General features: G+C 47.0%; 1 long non-coding RNA gene across 1 annotated transcript in view; it reads right to left on the reverse strand.

The window, feature by feature from the left end:
• Window positions 1-884: 884 nt before the first annotated feature.
• The window catches only part of LOC119978725, a 131909-nt gene continuing 109226 nt past the window's right edge, over window positions 885-23567 (reverse strand). The window contains exon 3 of the long non-coding RNA XR_005463552.1: window positions 885-1258. This is a non-coding gene — a long non-coding RNA (uncharacterized LOC119978725). The remainder of the gene's footprint in view (window positions 1259-23567) is intronic.

The following is a 23567-nucleotide window of genomic DNA, read 5'->3' on the forward strand; positions in this document are numbered from 1 at the left end:
CTGTCTGTCCTCTCGCGCTGTTTTCACTCTCCCGGCTGTCTCTCCTCTCGCGCTGTTTTCACTCTCCCGGCTGTCTCTCCTCCTGCGCTGTTTTCACTCCCCCGGCTGTCTCTCCTCTCGCGCTGTTTTCACTCTCCCGGCTGTCTCTCCTCCCGCGCTGTTTTCACTCCCCCGGCTGTCTCTCTCGCGCTGTTTTCACTCTCCCGTCTGTCTCTCCTCTCGCGCTGTTTTCAACCTCCCGGCTGTCTTCTCCTCTCGCGCTGTTTTCACTCTCCCGGCTGTCTCTCCTCCCGCGCTGTTTTCACTCTCCTGGCTGTCTCTCTCACGCTGTTTTCACTCTCCCTGCTGTCTCTCCTCTCGCGCTGTTTTCACTCTCCCGGCTGTCTCTCCTGTCATGCTATTTTCACTCTCCCGGCTGTGTCTCCCCTCGCCGCTGTTTTCACTCCCCCGGCTGGCTCTCCTCTTGCGTTGTTTTCACTCTCCCCGAATATGACTTCATATTTGGACACTAAGGGGCAATTTAGCATGGCCAATCCATCTAACCTGCACATCTTTAGACTGTGGGAGGAAACCAGATCTCCCGGAGGAAACCCATGCAGACACAGAGGGATTGTGCAAACTCCACACAGTTACCAAAGGCCAGAATTGAACCTGGATCCGTGGTGCTGTGAGGTTGCAGTGCTGACCACTGTGCCACCATGCCAGATGAGGAGGGATGAACTGGTTCCCTGTCTTTATCCAACCCCCTCTGTTGGTCATCACAAAATTTAATCTAAAAAGGATCCTTTTTCATGGATATTTTTTCCCAGACCCAATAAGTATGCCTTCAAAGAAGCCAATTTAAACAGCCTTTCTTGAGTTAAAGAGTAAATTTATTAATTGCTAAAGGCAAGAAAATGGTAAAACTCATGCATATACATTCATACAGATTAAAAGGGAAAACTGAGTTCAAGGTAAATAAATATTTTAAAAAAGATATATGGAACAATACTTGACTGGAGAGAAGTAGATATTTGAGCTTTGCGGCCATTGTGATTCGAGATTTCAGTAGAGTTGACTTCAACAGGCAAATAGCCAGTTTCAAGATTTCAGCAGGGCTGACTTAATCAGGTGAACAGTCGGTTTCATGATGCCATTTTTCTGTAGGTTAGCAGAGAAGTTTCCCAGTTTTCTTTTCAGCTGTGATCCTTGCTGACTTGGCTGATGTAGATTGCTACCCTGTAGATTACCGTCTTGGGTGTCAGGGCTGCACCATTACCTGCAGATAGGGGATTTGATTCATTAATTCATCTAACTGGAGCAAATAACAAATGAAAGCTGCCACCTGTCCTAAAGTATCTTTACATTGTAGAATCCTTCAATCATATATACACCCATTGCACATCTGCCTAATAGGTCTCATCATATATTGACAATCATCATGAAATAAGTGAAAGCGCTTGGAGTGCCATAATGAGAAAGGAATGGATGCATTGTTAATCAATATGATATATGTGGTGGCACAGTGAAAAGTGTTACAACACTCTGGGCTAGGGCACGGTCAATTCCAGCACTCCTTGCCCCAGTGTTGCAACACAATTTAATTAACTAATAATTTGGCAGCACGGTAGCATGGTGGTTAGCATAAATGCTTCACAGCGCCAGGGTCTCAGGTTCGATTCCCGGCTGGGTCACTGTCTGTGTGGAGTCTGCACGTCCTCCACGTGTGTGCGTGGGTTTCCTCCGGGTGCTCCGGTTTCCTCCCACAGTCCAAAGATGTGCGGGTTAGGTGGATTGGCCATGCTAAATTGCCCGTAGTGTCCTAAAAAAAAAAAGTAAGGTTAAGGGGGGGGGGGGGGGGGGATGTTGGGTTACGGGTATAGGGTGGATACGTGGGTTTGAGTAGGGTGATCATTGTTCGGCACAACATCGAGGGCCGAAGGGCCTGTTCTGTGCTGTACTGTTCTATGTTCTAATTTTACAAACAATATCCAAAGTCTTCGGCTCTTGGCTGCCTAATAATTACAGTCATCATCAGACTTGTAAATTTAAACACAATTACTTTTTATTTATCACAAGAACTATGATGAAATTTGCAGCAAATACAACTGGTTAACTATTATCTAAATCTTAATCCCCCACTTTAACTTGTGCCCCACCCTCTACACACGCACACACAAGATAAAGAAATAAGGAAGAGAGGTGTGAATAATAATAAGTAAAAGTAAAAAAAAGTCTTTATTTCAGATGGTTGTCTTTAACACATTGTCCTTCAAACCAGGCTTTCAGGTCAAGATTCATTCAGGTCTCTGCAGTTTCAGAAATACAGCAGCTGACAGCAATTCTGGAAAAAACACGAGGGAGAGAGAGCAGGTCCTTTTCTCTGTGTCCCCAGCACTCAACTCACTTTCCTTAGGTCTCTGGAAATCATTCCACTCAGGAAGGATCCAATAACCACCTATTACCGGGCAGAATACAGCCTTTTGGCCAATTAATTGTCCACCAGCCAACCAATCAGACCGAGTCCCACCCGTCTCTCGGGTGCTGAAAAGTCAGAGTACTCCTGTTCGAAAAACCAGCAACATAGATTATGTTGCAACTTTCTGAATTCCTCATTCTCTCTGCTACTTGACTTAAAAGATACATGTCCATTAATCATCCATGGATCAAAACGATAAGAGCAAAAATAAAAAGAGGGAAATAAGGGAAGCATCAGGAAGGACCCTTACAAAGGGAACTTAGCAACATAACGTCTCGTCAAACGTGCATGTGGCGAATTACAAATGCTTTAACTTGCATTTCTTCCTGTTTCTGCATACTGTCTCGTTCATGATTTCAGCAGAAATAGAAACAGGCTGCTCAGATCCCTGCCTTGGTCATGGACATGTTTTTGGTCTATGCCCTCTGGATTCTGGAGCCTCCCGAGGGATCCACCAAAGACTGCTTCACCTACACATGCACACGGGCAGGTTCAGCCATCGTGAGTTGATGCAGCATGTTAGGTACTAGCTAACATGGTGAGGAGAGTGGGAAGTGCAGTGATGAGAAAGCATTGACTAGAATTCCCAGTCCCATGCCCCTTTTCAACATCATTCCTTGTCTTCTTTTTCAGCAGAGAGAAGCAGAAAGAGCTGGCACAAGGCTTTGCCAATATAATGGGTTTCCCAATGGTGCAGGCAAACCATCAACTGCATGCGCCGTGGGAATGCTTAGGGGGCCAGCGATAGGTGGAGATTGTCAAAAATGTTCAGGATAGACAAAAGCAATGTAAATAGGGGTGATGAAGGCTAAAAAGGGTGCTGATAGTGACATGTAAAGAGATTAAAATGTGTGATTGCACAACAAAGGTGAGCAGAGTGTAAAGGGCAACTAGGAACAGTTGGCCCAAGTGGAGTAGGGGGAGGGGAACAATGGTGAGAAAAAAATGGGATAAATAAAAATTTAAATAAATTGATAGAAATAAAAATGGGGTAAAGGTGGTGGAGAGAGTTCACAGTCTGAAGTTATTGAACTCAATGTTAAGCCCGGAAGGCTGTAACGTGCCTAATAGGAAGATGAGGTGCTGTTCCTTCAGTTTGTGCTGGGCTTCACTGGAACATTGCAGCAGGCTAAGGATGGACATGTGGATGTGAGGGCAGGACGGTGAGTTGAAATGGAAAGTGACAGCAAGGTCTGGGTCCTGCTTACGGACAGACTGAAGATGTTCTGCAAAGCAGTCACCCAGTCTGCGTTTATTCTCTCCTATGTAGAGTAGACCGCATTGGGACCAGCAAATGCAATAGACCAGATTGAAGGAAGTGCACGTGAAGCTCTGTCTCACTTGAAAAGAGTGTTTAGAGCTTGAGATGGTGAGCAGGGAGGAGGTTAAAAGGGTAACTGTTAAACCTTCTATGATTGCACAGGAAGGTGCCGATGGAAGAGGGTGAGGGGTTGGGGGTGGTGGAGGAGTGGACCAGAGTATCCCAGAGGGAACGGTCCCTGTGAAATGCTGACAGGGTAATTGAGGGGAAGATATGTTTGGTGGCGGAATCATGCTGGAGTTGGCCGAACTGGTGGAGGATGATTCTTTGAATGCGGAGGCTGGTGGGGTGAAAAGTGAGGACAAGGGGGACCCTATTCTGGTTCTGGGAGAAAGGAGAGGGGGTGAGGGCTGAGAGGCGGCAGATGGATCGGACACAGTTGGAGCCCTGTCAACCACAGTGGGTGGGAAGCCACAATTAAAGAAGAATGAAGACATGTCAGCAGCACCATTTTGGAAATGACATCATCAGAACAGATGTGACGGAGGAGAAGGAACTGGGAGAATGGGATGTTGGGTGTGAAGAGCTGTAGTTGAGGTAGCTGTAGGAGTTGGTAGGTTTGTAATGGATATTAGTGGGCAGTCTATCCCCAGAAATTGAAATAGAAAAATCAAGGAACGAAGTGAAGTGCCGGAGATGGACCATGTGAAGGTGAGAAGAGGGGTGGAAATTGGATGCAAAATTAATAATATTTCCCAGGTCCAAAAGGGAGCATGGAGTGGCACCAAAACAGTGCCATGTACTGATAAAAGAGTTGTGGAATGGGGCCAGAGTAGGACTGGAACAAGGAATGTTACACATACCCCATAAAGAAAAGCAAAGCCCACATCCCGTAAATGAAAAAAAAAATGAATAAAGCAAATTTAAAATTGAGTTTAGTTTTTGATCAGAGTTCCTCGATGTAAGTTTTAAATAATTACATAAAATAATGCACTTCGATGTCAAACTTTCTCCACCCCCTCACCAAGCACACCCTTTTTTTTTACTGATAATTACTTCCTTTTCATTCATCACACAAACATTGGATTGCTAAATGCACATTGAGCATAATTTGATTTTAAATTTCTAAATTTAAAAATATAATAATTTACAGGATATGGGCATTGTTAGTTAGGCCAGCATTTATTGCCCATCCCTAGTTTCCCTTCAGAAGGTGGTGGCGAGTTGCCTTCTTGAATCGCTGCAGTCCTTGAGGTGTAGGTAAATCCATTGTGCTATTAGGGAAGGAATTCCAGGATGTTGCCCCAGCGACAGCGAAGGAAAGGCGATGTATTTCCAAGTCAGGGTGGTGAGTGACTTGGAGGGGAACCTCCAGGTGGTGGGGTTCCAAGGTATCTGCTGCTCTTGTCCTTCTAGATGGTAGAGGTCGTGGGTTTGGAAGGTGTTGTCTAAGGAACTTTGGTAAGTTACTGCAGTGCATCTTGTCGATGGTACACATGGTTGCTACTGTTCTTCGGTGATGGAGTGTTTGAACATTTTTTGTGGAAGGTGGAGCAATCAAATGGACTGCTTTGTCTTGGATGGTGTTGAGCTTCTTGAGTGTTGTTGGAGCTGCACTCATCCAAGCAAGTGGAGAGTATTCCATTACTCTCCTGACTTGTGCCTTGTAGATGGTAGACAGACTTTGGGAGGTCAAGAGGTAAGTTACTCGCCGTAGGATTCCTAGCCTTTGACCTGCCCTGGTAGCCACAGATTACTGTAGCTAGACCAGTTCAGTTTATGATCAATGGTAACCTCAGGATGTCAATTGTGGGGGATTAAGAGATGGTAATTCCATTGAATGACAAGGAGTGGTGGTTAGATCCTCCCTTGTAGGAGATGGTCATTGCCTGTGTGGCACGAATGTAACTTGCCACTCGTCAGCCCAAGCCTGGATATTGTCCAGGTCTTGCTTCATTGGGACATGGACTGCTTCATTATCTGAGGAGTCGCGAACGGTGCTGAATATTGTGTAATCATCTGCAAGCATCCCCACTTCTGACCTTATGATGGAAGGGAGGTCAATGATGAAGCAGCTGAAGATGTTTGGGCCCAGGACACGACCCTGAGGAACTCCTGCAGTGATGTCCTGGGATGATTGACATCCAACCTCCACAACCATCTTCCTTTGTACCAGGTATGACTCCAACCAGCGGAGAGTTTCCCCCTCCCCCAATTCCTATCGACTCCAGTTTAGCTAGGGCTCCTTGATGCCATACTCCGTCAAATGCTACCTTGATGTCAAGGGCAATCACTCTCACCTCACCTCTTTTGTCCATGTTTGAACCAAGGCTGTAATGAGCTGAGTGACCCTGGTGGAACACAAACTGAGCATCCGTGAGCAAGTTATTGCTCAGTAAGTGCCACTTGATAGCACTGTTGATGAATCCTTCCATATCTTTGCCGATGATAGAGAGTAGACTGTTAGGGCGGTAATTGGCTGGATTGGATTTGTCCTGATCTTTTGTATAGGACACACCTGGGCAATCTTCCACATTGCCAGGTAGATGCCAGTGTTGTAGCTGCACTGGAACAGCTTAGCTCAGGGTGCGGCAAGTTCAGTAATATTGCCGGGATATTGTCAGGGCCCAATGTCTTTGCAGTATCCAGTGCCTTCAGCCGTTTCTTGATATCACATGGAGTGTATTGTATTAGCTGAAGACTGACATCTTTGATGCTTGAGACCTCCAGAAGAGACTGAGATGGATCAACACTTCTGGCTGAAGATTGTTGTGAATGCGTCAGCCTTTTCTTTTGCACATATGTGCTGGGTTCCTCCATCATTGAAGTTGGGGATATTTGTGGAGGCTCCTCCTTCAGTAAGTTGTTTAATTGTCCACCACCATTCACGGCTGGATGTGGCAGGACTACAGAGCTTAGATCTGATGTGTTCATTGTGGAATCACTTAGCTCCGATTATTACTTGCTGCTTGTACTGTTTGGCACACACGTAGTCCTGTGTTGTAGCTTCACCAGGTCGACACTTCATTTTTCGGTATGCTTGATGTTGCTCCTAGTGTGCTCTCCTACACTCTTCATTGAACCAGGGTTGATCCCCTGGTTTGATGGTAATGGTAGAGTGTGGGATATGCCGGGCCATGAGGTTGCAGATTGCGGTTGAATGCAATTCTGTTGCTGCTGATGGCCCACAGCATCTCATGGTTGTCCAGTCTTGAGTTGCTAGATCTGTTAGAGGTTGATCTCTTTTAGCATGGTGGTAGTGCCACACAAAACAATGGAGGGTATAGAACATAGAACAGTACAGCACAATACAGGCCCTTCGGCCCACGATGTTGTGCCGACATTGAGGTATCCTCAAAGTGAAGACGAAACCTTGTCTCCACAAGGACTGTGTAGTAGTCACTTCTGCCAATACTGTCCAAAACTTCCTTCATCAACCGTGATTTCGCACCTACAGGTATTGACAGAGTTTCTTTCTTCCTCAACCGTGATTTCCCACCTACAGTTGTTGACAGGGCCCTCAACAGTGTGCGGTCAATCACCTGCACCATTAACCTTGCCCCATCCCCCCCCCCCTAGAAAAAGATAGAGTCCCCCTTGTTCTCACATTTCACCCCACCAGCCTCCGTATGCAAAGCGTAATCCTCCGCCATTTTAATCAAATCCAGCGTGATGCCATCACTAAACACATCTTCCTTTCACTCCCTCTGTCAGCATTCCTCAGAGACCGTTCCCTTCAAGACAATCTCTTCCACTCCTCCACCATACCCAACACCTCTCCCATCATCGCCCATGATGCCTTCCCATGTAATCGCATAAAGTGTAACACCTGCCTCTTTAACTCTTCCACGCTTAGCATCCCAGGCCCAAAACACTCATTCCAGGTTAAGCAGGTGTATCACTTGCACCTCTGTCAATTTGGTCTGCTGCATTAGCAGCTCCCAATGTGGTCTCCTCTATATCAGAGAGACCAAACGCAGACTGGATGATTGCATTGCTGAGCAACGTCGGTCTATGCGCATTCAGGACCCTGACCATCCCGTTGCTTAGCATTTTAACAAAAACCCTGCTCCCATGCCCACATGTCTGTTCTTGGCCTGCTGCAATGTTCCAGTGAAGCTTAACGCAAACTGGAGGAACAACGTCTCATCTTCCGTTAGGTACACTACAGCTTTCCAGTCTCAACATCGAATTCAACACCTTCAAATGATTAGCTCTACCCCATCTCGACCCCTTTGTTTTCATCCCATTTCATTTTAACTATTTTTTACCATTTCTTTCTTTCTTGTCTTACTTTATATATATCCCCCGTATCTTATCCTCCTTTCCTTACCTTTTCTCCACTTTGCTCTGATATTAGTTTTCCACCTCTCTGGGCTGCCATTAGCACTCTTTCCCCTTGGTTTCTGTGGCTATGACTCATCTTTCATTCTCTCACGCCAAAGTATAAATATTTCCCACTTTCTAAGTCTTTTAGCTTTGACAAAGGGTCATCTGGATCCGAAACGTTAGCTCTTTTCTCTCCTACAGATGCTGCCACACCTTCTGAGAATTTCCAGCATTTTCTCTTTGGTTCTACCAATACTGTCATGGATAGATGCATCTGCTGCAGGTGAGGATGAGGTCGCCATGACAGGAGCCTTATCAGTGAGGGTGTACACTGCCAGGAGTCAGACAGGAGAGCAATGCTTATGGAAGGGATGTTAGGATAATGGGGTGTACTCAATGGTTTGGCTCATCGCCATCCATGAATAGAGTGACAATGAGCTTGTATGAGCTCATCTGGCCATCGTCACAGCCTCATCACCAACATTGTCTCCCTGTGCCACTCCTCCATCTTATCCTCAGACAATTCCTCCCCCTATTGAAGCCCACTTTCCCAAGGCAGCGGGAGGTGTAGACAGAGCCAATGGATGGGAGATGGTGTTGTGTGATGGATTGGGTGGTGTTCATGACTCTCTGTAGTTTCTTACGGTCTTGGGCCGAGCAGTTGCCATACCATGTTGTCTTGCAGCCAGATAGGATACTTTGTACTGTGCATCTCTAAAAATTGGTAAGAGTCAATGTGAACAAGCCAAATTTCCTTAGTTCCCTGAATAAGTATTGGCGCTGTTGTGCTTTCTTGGTCGTAGTGTCGATGTGAGTGGATCAGGACAGACGTTTGGTGATGTGCACACCTAGGAATTTGAAGCTGTCAACCATCTCCATCTCAGCACCATATATACAGACAAGAGTGTGTACACTATTTAGCTTCCTGAAGTCAATGATCAGCTCCTCAGTTTTACTGACATTGAGGGAGAGATTGTTGTTTTATACCACTCCACTAGGTTCTCTATCTCCCTCCTGTATTGTGACTCATCGTTGTTCGAGATCCAACCCACTACTGTTGTGCCATCAGTAAACTTGTAGATGGAGTTGGAGCCAAAAACTTGCCACACAGTTGTGTATAGGGAATATAGGAGGGGGCTAATTATGCGGCCTTGTTTGGCCCTGGTATTGAGGATTATCATGGAGGTGGTGTTGTTTATCGTTATTGATTGTGGTCTATGGGTCAGGAAGTCGAGGATCAAGTTGCAGAGGGTGGAGCAGAGACCTCGGTGTTAGAATTTTGATTTGAGCTTGGCTGGGATTGTGGGGTTGAAGGTGGAGCTTCAGTCAATTAAAAGGAGTCTGACGTAGGTATCGTTATTGTCAAGATGTTCCAGGGATGAGTGTAGGACCAGGGAGATGGCATCTGCGGTATGCAAATTGTAGTGGATCAAGGCCTTCTGGGAGTATGGAGTTGATGTGTCTCATGACTAATCTCTTGAAGTACTTCATATTTTTTTTTATAAATTTAGATTACCCAATTATTTTTTCCAATTAAGGGGCAATTTAGCGTGGCCAATCCACCTACTCTGCACATTTTTGGGTTGTGGGGGCGAAACCCACGCAGACACGGGGAGAATGTGCAAACTCCACACAGACAGTGACCCAGAGCCGGGATCGAACCTGGGACCTCAGCGCCGTGAGGCGGTTGTGCTAACCACTAGGCCACCGTGCTGCCCCTTGAAGTACTTCATAATGAAAGATGTCAAGATTACTGATGGTAGTCATTGAGGCACGTTGCCTTCTTGGAGGGCCATGGCACTGGGAAGGGAAGCCTTGGTCTGTACAGTGGTTGGCATTGGTATGATGGTAGTCTTCCTGAAGCAGGTGGGAACCTCAGAACAAATATTCCTTCTCCCTCGGGTGCAAGAACCTCCACAGGACAGCCCCTCCCTTTTCACTCATAAGCCCAGTCAGCGCAGCTGCGACCTATCCATCCTTAGCTCTTGTACCAAATTTCAGTCCAATCCCACTATTAGCTCGTGCCAATCCAAGTGAGGAATGGCCCCAAGCACCTTCCTCACAAATCCTGCACCATTCCAGTTAGGGCTGTACACATTTGCCAATGCCACCAACCTCCCTTCCAACGCTCCTGTTACTATTACATATCTACCCCCGTGGGATGCCACCACCTTCTCCATCTGGAACTCTTACCCATCAAAACCGCTCCCCCCGAGCCCTACAGTCGAACCCCTAGTGAAATACTTGGCTCGCCCAGCCATTCCTAATCCTCACTTGGTCTTTCATCTTTAAGTGAATCTCTTGTAGCATAAAAACCTTTAAGCTTTTAGATGTGCAGACACCCTCAAACTCTTCTTTGCCCCCCCTGCCTAAACCCCTCATGTTCTGCGTAACTATTCTGACTGGGGATCTCTCACCCTTGTACCCCCGCCCCCTGCCCCCCACCCCCCCCCCCCTATCTGCCATCATTATAACTCCAGGCCATCCATGCCCACTAGCCTGGCTCGCCCCTCCCTTTGTTGCCATCGGCCCTCTCCCCCCCTCTCCCAGAATCCCCCCATCCACGCCCTCTCGAAAACATCTCACCCAGTATCAGTCCCCTCCCACCAGTTTTCATACTCCTAGGCTCATCGAAACCTGTTCAACCAGGTTCAAATGACCCCCCCCCCCCCCACCCCACCACGTTCCTCTTCACGAGCCAGCTTGAGCTAGCCAGTGTGGAGGCTCCTGCCCCGCTCCCTCCAGTCCCCTCCCCCTATCTGGTCCCAGGAAAACAAAGAAATTCCCTTCAAACAAACAAACCCAGTGCAAACACACAAACCCCAGAAAACCGTCATCGCAAAATATCACAACTTCTAACCTACCCAAACTGTCAACTTCGCTCCTTTTAACACATATAACAATGTGAAATAAAAAATAGGACTATATACAATCTTCCATGCCCCCACCCTCAGTCCAAAGACCAATCCTCAGTCCCATTTCTTATTTCTGCCCCAGTCCTTCAGACTTCACAAACGCCTCCGCCGCTTCCACCGTCTCAAAATAAAAGTTCTTGGAGTTGTAGGTCACCCTCAACTTCGCTGGATACAACACGCCGAACATCACCTGCCATTGTACAGTGCTGTTTTCACTCGATCAAAGGCTACTCGCTGCCTCGTCAACTACACTGCTAAGTCTTGGTATGTGCGTCTTCTCAACCCCTAACAGCTCCACAAACATCTTGGCAAAGTACCCGGTTGAACACTCCACCCCTTCGGACAATCCCATGATTCTCAAATGTTGTTGCCTAGATCTATTTTGAAGGTATTCCACCTTTGATCTCAGACCTTTGCTGGCCTCCATCACCCTCTGCAGCTCCTCACTCATTGAGGTGAGCTGATCGCTGTGTGATCCCTTGTGCGACAAGGCCTCCTCCACCCCCTTCATTTTCTCACCCTGCTCCCGTACCTCGGCTGATGTTTTTGACACCACCATCTTCACCGAGGCAATTGTCTCCTCCACCAGTACCTTAATTCCCATCATCATCTCTGAACTCATGTGCTTAGCAAACGGTTTCTTGAATTCCACGACCATGACCTTGGTCATCCTTTCTGACATGAGCAGTGTGGCCCCACCCAACGACTCAGCCTCCGCCATCTTTCCAGTTCCCGAGCTGGCCTTTGCGCTCAATGGCGAACCTTCTTCCCGACGGCTTTCTTTTGGTTTTTAGGCACCCCCCCTCTTTCTTTATGTCTTCCTACATTTATTTGTTGAAAGATTGTCCCTGGAACCGGGCATAAAAGTCCGAAAAATCAAGCCTTGTTCAAGAGCCACCTAACGTGCAACTTCCTCCTACATGCTGCTGCTGGAAGCCCGCGACCGGAGATCTAATTGATAATGACAGGAAATGTCCAGCTGTTGGGATTCTATTTTCCTGCTGGCAGCGCAACCCCACCTGTGGATTTCCTGGCAGTGTGGGTGGCTTCAGTGGGAAATCCCATTGACAAGCAGCGAGAAGTTAGAATCTCGCCACCAGTGAATGGCAGCCGCTGAGAATTACACAGCTGGGGGACCGGAGAATCCAGCCCAATGTAGAATTCAATATCAAAAATATTAGACTTAAGACTGCACCTTGGCACGCACAGAGGAAATCATAAATCTGAGTTTAATTAATCTGGAGCGATGAGCAAGCGAGCGACTGATAACACAGCCAGTCAACGGCAGGAAAGAGAATACTTGGATCTTTACTTGTAATGTGACAAGATACGAATAGGAGCGGAACACTAGCACAGTGGTTAGCACTGTTGCTTCACAGCACCAAAGACCCGGATTTGATTCCCGGCTTGCTTCACTGTCTGTGCAGAGTCTGCACATTCTACCTGTGTCTGCGTGGGTTTCCTCCGTGTGCTCTGGTTTGCTCCCACATATCCCGAAAAAACGTACTTGTTAGATGAATTGGAAATTCTGGATTTTCCCTCTGTGTACGCGAACAGGCGCCAGAATATGACACCTAGGGGCTTTTCACAGTAACATCACTGCAGAGCTAATGCAAGCCTACTTGTGACAATAATAAAGATTATTATAAATGTATCCAGAGAGAGGGAAGTGTTTGTTTTGTAAATTTTGAGTACCCAATTCTTTTTTTTTCCCCAATTAAAGAGCAATTTTAGCGGGGTCAATTCACCTACCCTGCACATCTTTTTGGGTTGTGAGGGTGAAACTCACGCAGACACTGGGAAAATGTGCAAACTCCATACGGATAGTGACCCGGAGTCGGGATTGAACCCGGGTGCACGGCGCCATGAGGTAGCAGTGCTAACCACTGCTCCACCTTGCTGTCCTCAGAGAGATGTAAAATATTGAATTTTTTGGTGTGGTTGGTGATGGTTAGTGTATAGAATGGGATCATATGGATATATGGTAAGAGGGGCTGATAACATGTTGCCATAACCATAGAGAAATGCTGTACCAAATCACATCATTATATAATGTGCACATGTACCACCTTAAGATCAATGAATGGCAATTCCTCAGTCACAGTAGACACCTTGAAGAAAGCCATTTGGGTGGTCCAGGCATCTTCACCCTGACTGCTGAGAATAATAAATCAATGGAGGATTGGTCTGTAGGAACACCAATACATTCTGGCTTCAGGTTTCTGACTCAGTGACACTGGGAGGTTTCCATGTGACAAGGAGATGGGTACGGTTTTCAGCCCTTGGTGTGATTACAAGTTAAATTAGGTCAAAATGCCAAGAAAAGCTGCTTCAGAAGCAGCAAAAAGGCTCTGCAGACAATGAAAAGCTATGTTGACTGGAATCGGCAGGTACAAGGAGAGAGTGCAAGTGGATTTAGCCAAAGGGAAAGTAAGGGTATTAATGGGCTTTGCTAGTGCCAGTATTGTGGCACACAAAATGCAGTATAGTTAGTGGGAATTAGCCAGAAAACTGCCACTGCTGCTTCTGTTCTCATGCTGATCATCAGAATCTGCATTTGTTATTTCCAAAGGATATTGATTTTGCATGGTCTGAAAATGGTAATGCTGTCAAAAAGGGGATACATCCCAGTTGCTGTCTTAGCACCACCTCTAGAGAAGGGATGTCAAGATAATATTCATAATATTTTATCTGGCTGTACATTCATGTTCCAAGCCTAGACAGGCACCAGTAGGATGACCAGCAAAGATGTAAGAGAACTCAAATTGACCAGGGATGTAAATAGAATCAAAGAGATCTCTGTTGGATGTCCAGTTGGATCCCTGGACAATCCTGCGGCTGAGGGTCCGTTTAAATCAGATGTAATCTGACAAGGAGCCAACAGAAGGGATTGATGGGAGGGGAGGAAATAAAGGGTTAATATTATTAATATGAGTTTTAAAGTAAGTTATATTCAGTTCAATCTCACTGTATTTATGCCATTATACCATTGGTTTATACATCTTCTGCTGTTTTCCTAAATATGTTTTGCGATGGATGAAGTCACCAAAGACAAGAAGCCGGAGTTGTATTTTGTTTTCATTACATCCTGTACTTTCCCACTAACTTGCAGCCTAAACATGCTTGGCCAGCTACAACTGCATTGTGTATAAATGTATGTTATTGTAACTGCTCTTTGGTTCGCTGAAGCATTCGTCTGTATGCTTGTCACAAAGACTCCCTAACTTTGACTAACTCTGAATTCTCAGCGGTATTTGTCCCACAATAAATTTGAGAAGGTATTTGTCCTTTTTAGATGTGAATCTCTGGCAAAAATTGACAAGGTGAACATTAACCAGCGATACACTGCATTTATTTTGATCTTTCATATACATGCTCCCTGTCTAAATCCTCATGGCAAAGATTACCTTTGCTAAGCAACTGCATTATATTCTGAATCTGATATTCTTTCCTATTATGGTTATCTGGGGGATACATTGCGAAAGTTATTCATTTTCTATTCCTTTGGCTTCTTTACAAGATAAGGTTAAAGGGAGTGGCACACCTGAGCATCTTTCTTGATCTTTCATCAAGAATTATCCCTGGCCCGCAGGATCAAACAAACATGCTGGAGGATGTTGCTACTGATTTACAAGTGAGGAAGAGCAAGTAGAAGTGCAGGCGTTGGACTGGGGCGAGCACAGTAAGAAGTCTTACAACACCAGGTTAAAGTCCAACATGTTTGTTTCAAACACTAGCTTTCGGAGCACTGCTCCTTCCTCATGAGTGCTCCGAAAGCTAGTGTTTGAAACAAACATGTTGGACTTTAACCTGGTGTTGTAAGACTTCTTACTGGGAAAAGATATGATCAAGCTGGGAGCCCACACTGCTTGAGAACTCAAGGAGCGTTCTAAAGCAGTGAGGTAACAACTACAGAATAATATTTGCTCATGAATAATGTGGCTGACCTATGAAATCTCAAAGTCAGATTTATAGGACTCTGTCTCTGCCAGATTGAGAGATCATTTAGAAAGAGTAGTCATGATGGTCTTTACCAAATGGAGACATCTTATAGATGGTCTCAGGCAGATTCAATTCATCTGGGATGCCCAGGACTTGGGTTTGGCTGAAATGAGTTCTTGGGCATGATTCAGCAGTAATGATATGTGTAGTACAAGTGCAGTAAAGGGTTAACAAGCGAGATTACATGTATATAAACACTAGAAGGCGTTACTAAGTGATCATATAAAAGGCTGCGGCTCTAGGCATGCTGGGAGAAGCTGATGGAGTTTGCAGTGTAGAAGGATAGTGTGAGATTGAGCGAGTGTAGTTTATAAATTAGAGGGATGATTGATTACTGTATCACACATTCAGTACTATTATTACATCATCTGTTGCTCAGTACAGTGTGCAAATCTAATCAAGTTAAGTAGTGTAAAATGAATTAATTTAAACTTCTTAGTCTTATATTCTTTGTCAACACTACATATCTAGCTATTTTGGAGAGCAAGACAAGGAATATAACACCAGCAACACCGTTGCGCCCAGTGTGGATCGGGCCCAAATCGGGCTCCATGTTGGGTGCGAGTCATTTGACTCGCTCAGCCGAGCATTATCTTGATCTCTCCCTCGCTGGGCAAGATCCATATCTGAATATTTAAATGAGCCCAACTGCTCATTTAAATACCTGGACGCTGTATTCACCTGATGCCTGGAATTCACCTGCCGCACTTGGGAGACTTTGCTAGGGTGCCATTTAGTACTGGTTCACACAAACGTGAACCAGTTGTAATGACACCTGGGAGATGAGGGGGGTCTCCCAGGCCATTGGAAATGCCTGGGTAGTCGGGGGCAGGGCAGGGTGGCACTGACATAGCTAGGGTACCTGCGTGGCAGTGCCAAGATGCCAGACTGGCAATGCCAGGGTGCTAGGTTGGCACTACCAGTGGTTGGGCCCATGGGAGAGGGAGCTTGCCAGGTGGAGGGGGAGGAGGGGAGATTCCCTGAGTCTCCCCAAAGTTGGGGGACTCAAAAGCGCAGTGGGGTGCCGGGGGGAAGTAGGAAATAAAGATCGGGCTGTGGGACAAAATGGCTTCCCAATCTGCGAGGATCCAAGCTCGCCAGCAGGAAAACTCTCCAAGTGCGGCCACAGTGCAGAGAAACTTTGAGGCCAAATAAAACAGCAAAGTGCCGCTGGAGAGTGGGATATTTCTCAGTGCTGTAGTCGTCGAGCGGAACCCCGCTAAATGTGCCGTTCAGCGGAGTTTCAGTCCGCTGAATCGCGCCCCTTATTTTTTCACAACAGTTAACAAGGAAGTGGCATCCGTTTGATCAAGCCTCTGTGAGAATCTCCATTTTTTTGGGCTAGGTATCCATTTTCCTTATCCTGAAGCACCTTGTAATCAGGGTGACCAGATTTTAAAAAGTCAAAATAATAATATACCTTTATTGTCACAAGTAGGCATACATTAACACTGCAATGAAGTTACTGTGAATAGCCCCTAGTTGCCACATTCCAGCGCCTGTTTGGGTACACAGAGGGAGAATTCAGAATGTCCAAATTACCTAACAGCACGCCTTTCGGGAATTGTGGGGAGAAACCGGAGCAGCCGGAGGAAACCCATGCAGTCACAGGGAGAACGTGTAGACACCGCACAGACAGTGAACCAAGCTGGGAATCGAACCTGGGACCATGGCGCTTTGAAGCAACAGTGCTAACCACTGTGCTACCTGATGTACCATCAATTAGATGAGAATGGTGAAACAATCGAGGCTTTATTGCACAAGATGTTGTGCCTCCTGTAGCTGAACCAGAATGGAAGCAGCGCAGGAGAGCACACACTTTTATACACCGCCTACTGGGAGGAGCCAGCAGTCAGGGATTTACTGCAGTACCTGTAATATAGGAGCAGTGCCGTAATATACAGTTTGCACTAGAGTGCTGAGCTTGTGGCATTTGAGTGCTACAGTGAGAGTTTGGTGACTGAGGGAGTTAGGTGAGGAGGGAGTAAGGTGCTCCTGACATTTAATTTCATATATTTATCAAAGAGCGTGAAGGGAGCCAGGAGTTTAGAGTACAGCTGACTGGAAGTAGAGTCGGAGGGCGGAGGTCCAGTTGGTCCAAGGGGCAGCTAATTTTGTAAAGTAAGAGGGGATGGAGGCTAGGGCAGTTGCATGCTCCTCCTGTAGGATGTGGGTGGTGAGGGATACCACTGGTGTCCCCGCTGACTATACCTGCGGGAAGTGCACCCAACTCCAGCTCCTCAGAGACCGTGTTAAGGTACTGGAGCTGGAGCTGGATGAACTTCGGATCATCCGGGAGGCAGAGGGGGTCATAGAGAAGAGTTACAGGGAGGTAGCCACACCAAAGGTACTGGACAAGAGTAGCTGGGTTACAGTCAGGGGAAAGAAAACTAACAGGCAGACAGTGCAGGGATCCCTCGTGGCCGTTCCCCTTCAAAACAAGTATACCGTTTTGGATGCTGTTGGGGGGGATGACCTACCGGGGGAAGGCCCCAGCGGCCAGGTCTCTGGCACTGAGTCCGGCTCTGGGGATCAGAAGGGAAGGGGGGAGCATAGAAAAGCAATAGTAATAGGAGATTCAATGGTTAGGGGAATAGATAGGAGATTCTGTGGTCGCGTGCGAGACTCCCGAAAGGTATGTTGCCTCCCGGGTGCCAGGGCCAGGGATGTCTCTGATCGTGTCTTCAGGATCCTGAAGGGGGAGGGTGAGCAGCCAGAAGTCGTGGTGCACATTGGTACCAACGATGTAGGTAGGAAAAAGGGTGTGGAGGTAATAAACAAGTTTAGGGAGTTAGGCTGGAAGTTAAAGGCCAGGACAGACAGAGTTGTCATCTCTGGTTTGTTGCCGGTGCCACGTGATAGCGAGGCTAGGAATAGGGAGAGAGTGCAGTTGAACACGTGGCTGCAGGAATGGTGTAGGAGGGAGGGCTTCAGGTATTTGGATAATTGGAGCACATTCTGGGGAAGGTGGGACCTGTACAAGCAGGACGGGTTGCATCTGAACCAGAGGGGCACCATATCCTGGGGGGGAGGTTTTCTAGTACTCTTCGGGAGGGTTTAAACTAATTTGGCAGGGGAATGGGAACCGGATCTGTAGTCCAGCAACTAAGGTAGACGATAGTCAGGACGCCAAAGCACGTAGTGATGCAGTGGGGAAGGTAACAATGACAAAGGAGAGTACTTGCAGGCAAGGAGATGGGTTGAAGTGTGTATACTTTAATGCAAGAAGCATCAGGAATAAGGTGGGTGAACTTAAGGCATGGATCTGTACTTGGGACTACGATGTGGTGGCCATCACGGAAACTTGGATAGAAGAGGGGCAGAAATGGTTGTTGGAGGTCCCTGGTTATAGATGTTTCAACAAGATTAGGGAGGATGCTAAAAGAGGTGGGGGGGGGGGGGTGGCATTGTTAATTAGAGATAGTATAACAGCTGCAGAAAGGCAGTTCGAGGGGGATCTACCGACTGAGGTAATATGGGTTGAAGTTAGAAATAGGAAAGGAGCAGTCACCTTGTTGGGAGTTTTCTATAGGCCCCCCAATAGCAGCAGAGATGTGGAGGAACAGATTGGGAAACAGATTTTGGAAAGGTGCAGAAGTCACAGGGTAGTAGTCATGGGCGACTTCAACTTCCCAAACATTGAGTGGAAACTCTTTAGATCAAATAGTTTGGATGGGGTAGTGTTTGTGCAGTGTGTCCAGGAAGCTTTTCTAACACAGTATGTAGATTGTCCGACCAGAGGGGAGGCCATATTGGATTTAGTACTTGGTAATGAACCAGGGCAGGTGATAGATTTGTTAGTGGGGGAGCATTTTGGAGGTAGTGACCACAATTCTGTGACTTTCACTTTAGTAATGGAGAGGGATAGGTGCGAGCAACAGGGCAAGGTTTATAATTGGGGGAAGGGTAAATACAATGCTGTCAGACAAGAATTGAAGTGCAGAAGTTGGGAACATAGGCTGTCAGGGAAGGACACAAGTGAAATGTGGAACTTGTTCAAGGAACAGGTACTACCTGTCCTTGATATGTATGTCCCTGTCAGGCAGGGAAGAGATGGTCGAGTGAGGGAACCATGGTTGACAAGAGAGGTTGAATGTCTTGTTAAGAGGAAGAAGGAGACTTATGTAAGGCTGAAGAAACAAGGTTCAGACAGGGCGCTGGAGGGATACAAGATAGCCAGGAGGGAACTGAAGAAAGGGATTAGGAGAGCTAAGAGAGGGCATGAAAAATCTTTGGCGGGTAGGATCAAGGAAAACCCCAAGGCCTTTTACACATATGTGAGAAATATGAGAATGACTAGAGCGAGGGTAGGTCCGATTAAGGACAGTAGCGGGAGATTGTGTATTGAGTCTGAAGAGATAGGAGAGATCTTGAACAAGTATTTTTCTTCAGTATTTACAAACGAGAGGGGCCATATTGTTGGAGAGGACAGCGTGAAGCAGACTGATAAGCTTGAGGAGATACTTGTCAGGAAGGAAGATGTGTTGCGCGTTTTGAAAAACTTGAGGATAGACAAGTCCATCGGGCCTGACGGGATATATCCAAGGATTCTATGGGAAGCAAGAAATGAAATTGCAGAGCCGTTGGCAATGATCTTTTCGTCCTCGCTGTCAACAGGGGTTGTACCAGAGGATTGGAGAGTGGCGAATGTCGTGCCCCTGTTCAAAAAAGGGAATAGGGATAACCCTGGGAATTACAGGCCAGTTAGTCTTACTTCGGTGGTAGGCAAAGTAATGGAAAGGGTACTGAGGGATAGGATTTCTGAGCATCTGGAAAGGCATTGCTTGATTAGGGATAGTCAGCACGGATTTGTGAGGGGTAGGTCTTGCCTTACAAGTCTTATTGAATTCTTTGAGGAGGTGACCAAGCATGTGGATGAAGGTAAAGCAGTGGATGTAGTGTACATGGATTTTAGTAAGGCATTTGATAAGGTTCCCAATGGTAGGCTTATGCAGAAAGTAAGGGGGCATGGGGTAGTGGGAAATTTGGCCAGTTGGATAACAAACTGGCTAACTGATAGAAGACAGAGAGTGGTGGTGGATGGCAAATATTCAGCCTGGAGCCCAGTTATCAGTGGCGTACCGCAGGGATCAGTTCTGGGTCCTCTGCTGTTTGTGATTTTCATTAACGACTTGGATGAGGGAGTTGAAGGGTGGGTCAGTAAATTTGCAGATGATACGAAGATTGGTGGAGTTGTGGATAGTGAGGAGGGCTGCTGTCGGCTTCAAAGAGACATAGATAGAATGCAGAGCTGGGCTGAGAAGTGACAGATGGAGTTTAACCCTGACAAGTGTGAGGTTGTCCATTTTGGAAGGACAAATCTGAATGCGGAATACAGGGTTAATGGTAGGGTTCTTGGCAATGTGGAGGAGCAGAGAGATCTTGGGGTCTATGTTCATAGTTCTTTGAAAGTTGCCACTCAAGTGGATAGAGCTGTGAAGAAGGCCTATGGTGTGCTAGCGTTCATTAGCAGAGGGATTGAATTTAAGAGCCGTGAGGTGATGATGCAGCTGTACAAAACCTTGGTCAGGCCACATTTGGAGTACTGTGTGCAGTTCTGGTCACCTCATTTTAGGAAGGATGTGGAAGCTTTGGAAAAGGTGCAAAGGAGATTTACCAGGATGTTGCCTGGAATGGAGAGTAGGTCATACGAGGAAAGGTTGAGGGTGCTAGGCCTTTTCTCATTAGAACGGAGAAGGATGAGGGGCGACTTGATAGAGGTTTATAAGATGATCAGGGGAATAGATAGAGTAGACAGTCAGAGACTTTTTCCCCGGGTGGAACACACCATTACAAGGGGACATAAATTTAAGATAAATGGTGGAAGATATAGAGGGGATGTCAGAGGTAGGTTCTTTACCCAGAGAGTTGTGGGGGCATGGAATGCACTGCCTGTGGTAGTAGTTGAGTCGGAAAAGTTAGGGACCTTCAAGCGGCTATTGGATAGGTACTTGGATTAGGGTAGAATAATGGAGTGTAGGTTAACTTCTTAAGGGCAGCACGGTAGCATTGTGGAAAGCACAATTGCTTCACAGCTCCAGGGTCCCAAGTTCGATTTCGACTTGGGTCACTGTCTGTGTGGAGTCTGCACATTCCCCCCGTGACTGCGTGGGTTTCCTCCGGGTACTCCGGTTTCCTCCCACAGTCCAAAGATGTGCAGGTTGGGTGGATTGGCCATGAAAAATTGTCCAAAATTCTATGATTAACCTAGGACAAAAGTTCGGTGCAACATCGTGGGCCGAAGGGCCTGTTCTGTGCTGTATTTCTCTCTCTCTCTCTAATACAGATAGTGCCGTAATACATACATTATATCACTACTGGTGTTTACCACATTCACCCCCTGTTAAAAAAGAGTCCGGCGGGGGTGACGAAAACATTACAAATTAAGTCTGTCAGGGGCTTTGACCCTCCGCCGCGATCGCCTCAGTCCTGGTGGTGATGTGGGCGCCAACATGGTCACCTGCGACTCGGGGGTGTGTTGTCCGCGGCTTCGTCATCCGTGAGTGGATCCAGTGGGAGGACGGATCCTGCTGGGGTGGGGGCTGCGGTAAGGTTCATTGGAGGGAGGGTGGGTGGTGCAGGGGTGAAAGAGGCAACTCGGGGGGGGGAAGAGCGGTGTCAGGTCGGGGGGTAGTGGGTGGGGACCCAGCGGGTGCCAGGTCCCAGAGGGAGACTGTGTCCTGGCACCCGCAGGGTGTGCCACGTAGGCCTACTGTGGGTTTGCATGGAGGAGGTGGACTTTCTCGACCATGGGACCCGATTTATGGCTCTGCACATGCTTCCGGAGGAGTACGGGTCCAGGAATTGTCAGCCATGTTGGGAGCGAGACACAGGAGGTGGACTTCCTGGGGAGGGCTGTAGCCATGCTGGCCACGCAAAATGGACACTGAGCCAAACTAAAATGGAAGGCTGCTGAGAAACAGACAGTTCAGCCAGAACAGCAGTCTGCAAAGAGCAGCTTGCATTCTGCAGCAGCAGAAACCAGTTTGGGCTCAGGTGGAAAGACCTTAGCTAGGTGCAAATGGCAAAACGCTTTGCATGCTAATGAGGCCATCAGACTTGAACACCCACACAATAGATACATTTGGTTCTGAATGGACACATTCCAATCAAGACCCAGACATCGAGGCACCAGAAACCTCCGAACAAAAGGACATAAGAAACGCCCCCTCCATCACGGAGACCCCCTCGCATTGGGGAATTAATCCAGTATCGATAAGAAATTGATCCAATAGGTAGAGCCCGCCCGAGAAGAGGGAAGGACAACGGAACCCCTATAAAAGATAGGGACCTCGTGTTGTCCAGTCTGTTAAACCTGTGCTCCGGCCCCGACTGACACCTGGTATCCTGACTCCAGCCGTTGAGCACCAGCCGCCGAAACCGTAAGTTCAACGCTCGCTACGCGATCCAAGCCCGCTAGACTCCCAAGTGCCAGAACGCTTGCTGAAGGCTGCAGACAAAACCAGGACGAAGGCCTCGTTCTCTGACCTTGCCTGTTCCTGTTAGATAAGTATTCTGTTTGCTTATGTTTAGTTGTAGCTTAGTCTCTTAGTGTGTGTGTGCATGAGTATTTATTATTAACTGTATAATAAATATTGATCGTTTGAACTTGACTAATCGGTGTATCGTCTTTATTACTTTGAATTTGACCTTGGAATACTTGTGACGTTGCCTATACGGCAGCTGGCGACTCCAGAGCTTAAATAATTACATAGAACAGAGCCTAGCAGTGTTAAGCACACGTCGAACTCGGAGGCGTGTTAATACACTCCAATAAACGCGTTTTACGCCCATAGTAAAACGTGCAACATTTAGTGGCGACATCCGCCGGGACCCTGTTGCAAGTGGAAACACCACAGTGTCCAGGACCCTGAAATTTGAATTAGAACTCCAAATTGCAGAGAAAGAAAGAGATCACAAGTATTCAAGGTGTTCAAAATAATAAGCGAAATTCGGAAGTGTGTTTAGTGCATGCGTACTAACAGGGCTGTAAGGTAAAACTGAAAGCTTTTTGTTGCGACAAACTTTCGGTAGTTTTGTAATCGGAAAATAGCGTAAGCCGTACCCTTTTTCGAAACACCACCCCAACAACCCCCTGTTCCAAATTATAAAAAGAGAGTCAGAGGAAATGGCCATGCAGGCAATGGAACGTCTGATGGACCCAGAAAGGTTTGTGGTCGCAGCGACCAGCAGCAGTAGCAGAGTAGGCCAGTGTCCCACGTGGGAGCTGGAACTCCGCAAATATTTACAAGGAAAGGGATGGCCCCTTTGGAAAGAGTTTTGTGCAAATGAGGAGACAGGTCCCGGAAGTATAGGTCATACTTGGTGGGAGAACCTCTCTCAGATACACAAAAAGAGTTTAGGTAAAGCACGCAAGCCGATGGCGATTGTGTCCTGCTTGGCACAGTTGCGAGGCGCAGAGGAGGTCATCAGGACGCTCCGGGCAGATTTAGAGGAAAGGAACCGAATGAGTAAGGTCGATGTCAGGGACATCGAGAAAGAAAACCTGGATCTTAAAGGGAAGTTGGCAGAGAAGGGTAGAGAGGTGGATGATGCCAAGAGGGCTCACCAGTCTTGTCTAGCTCATCTGAACAGTTCCCAG

The sequence above is a fragment of the Scyliorhinus canicula genome, chromosome 15 (assembly GCF_902713615.1).
Source record: "Scyliorhinus canicula chromosome 15, sScyCan1.1, whole genome shotgun sequence".
Classification (NCBI taxonomy): Eukaryota; Metazoa; Chordata; class Chondrichthyes; order Carcharhiniformes; family Scyliorhinidae; genus Scyliorhinus; species Scyliorhinus canicula.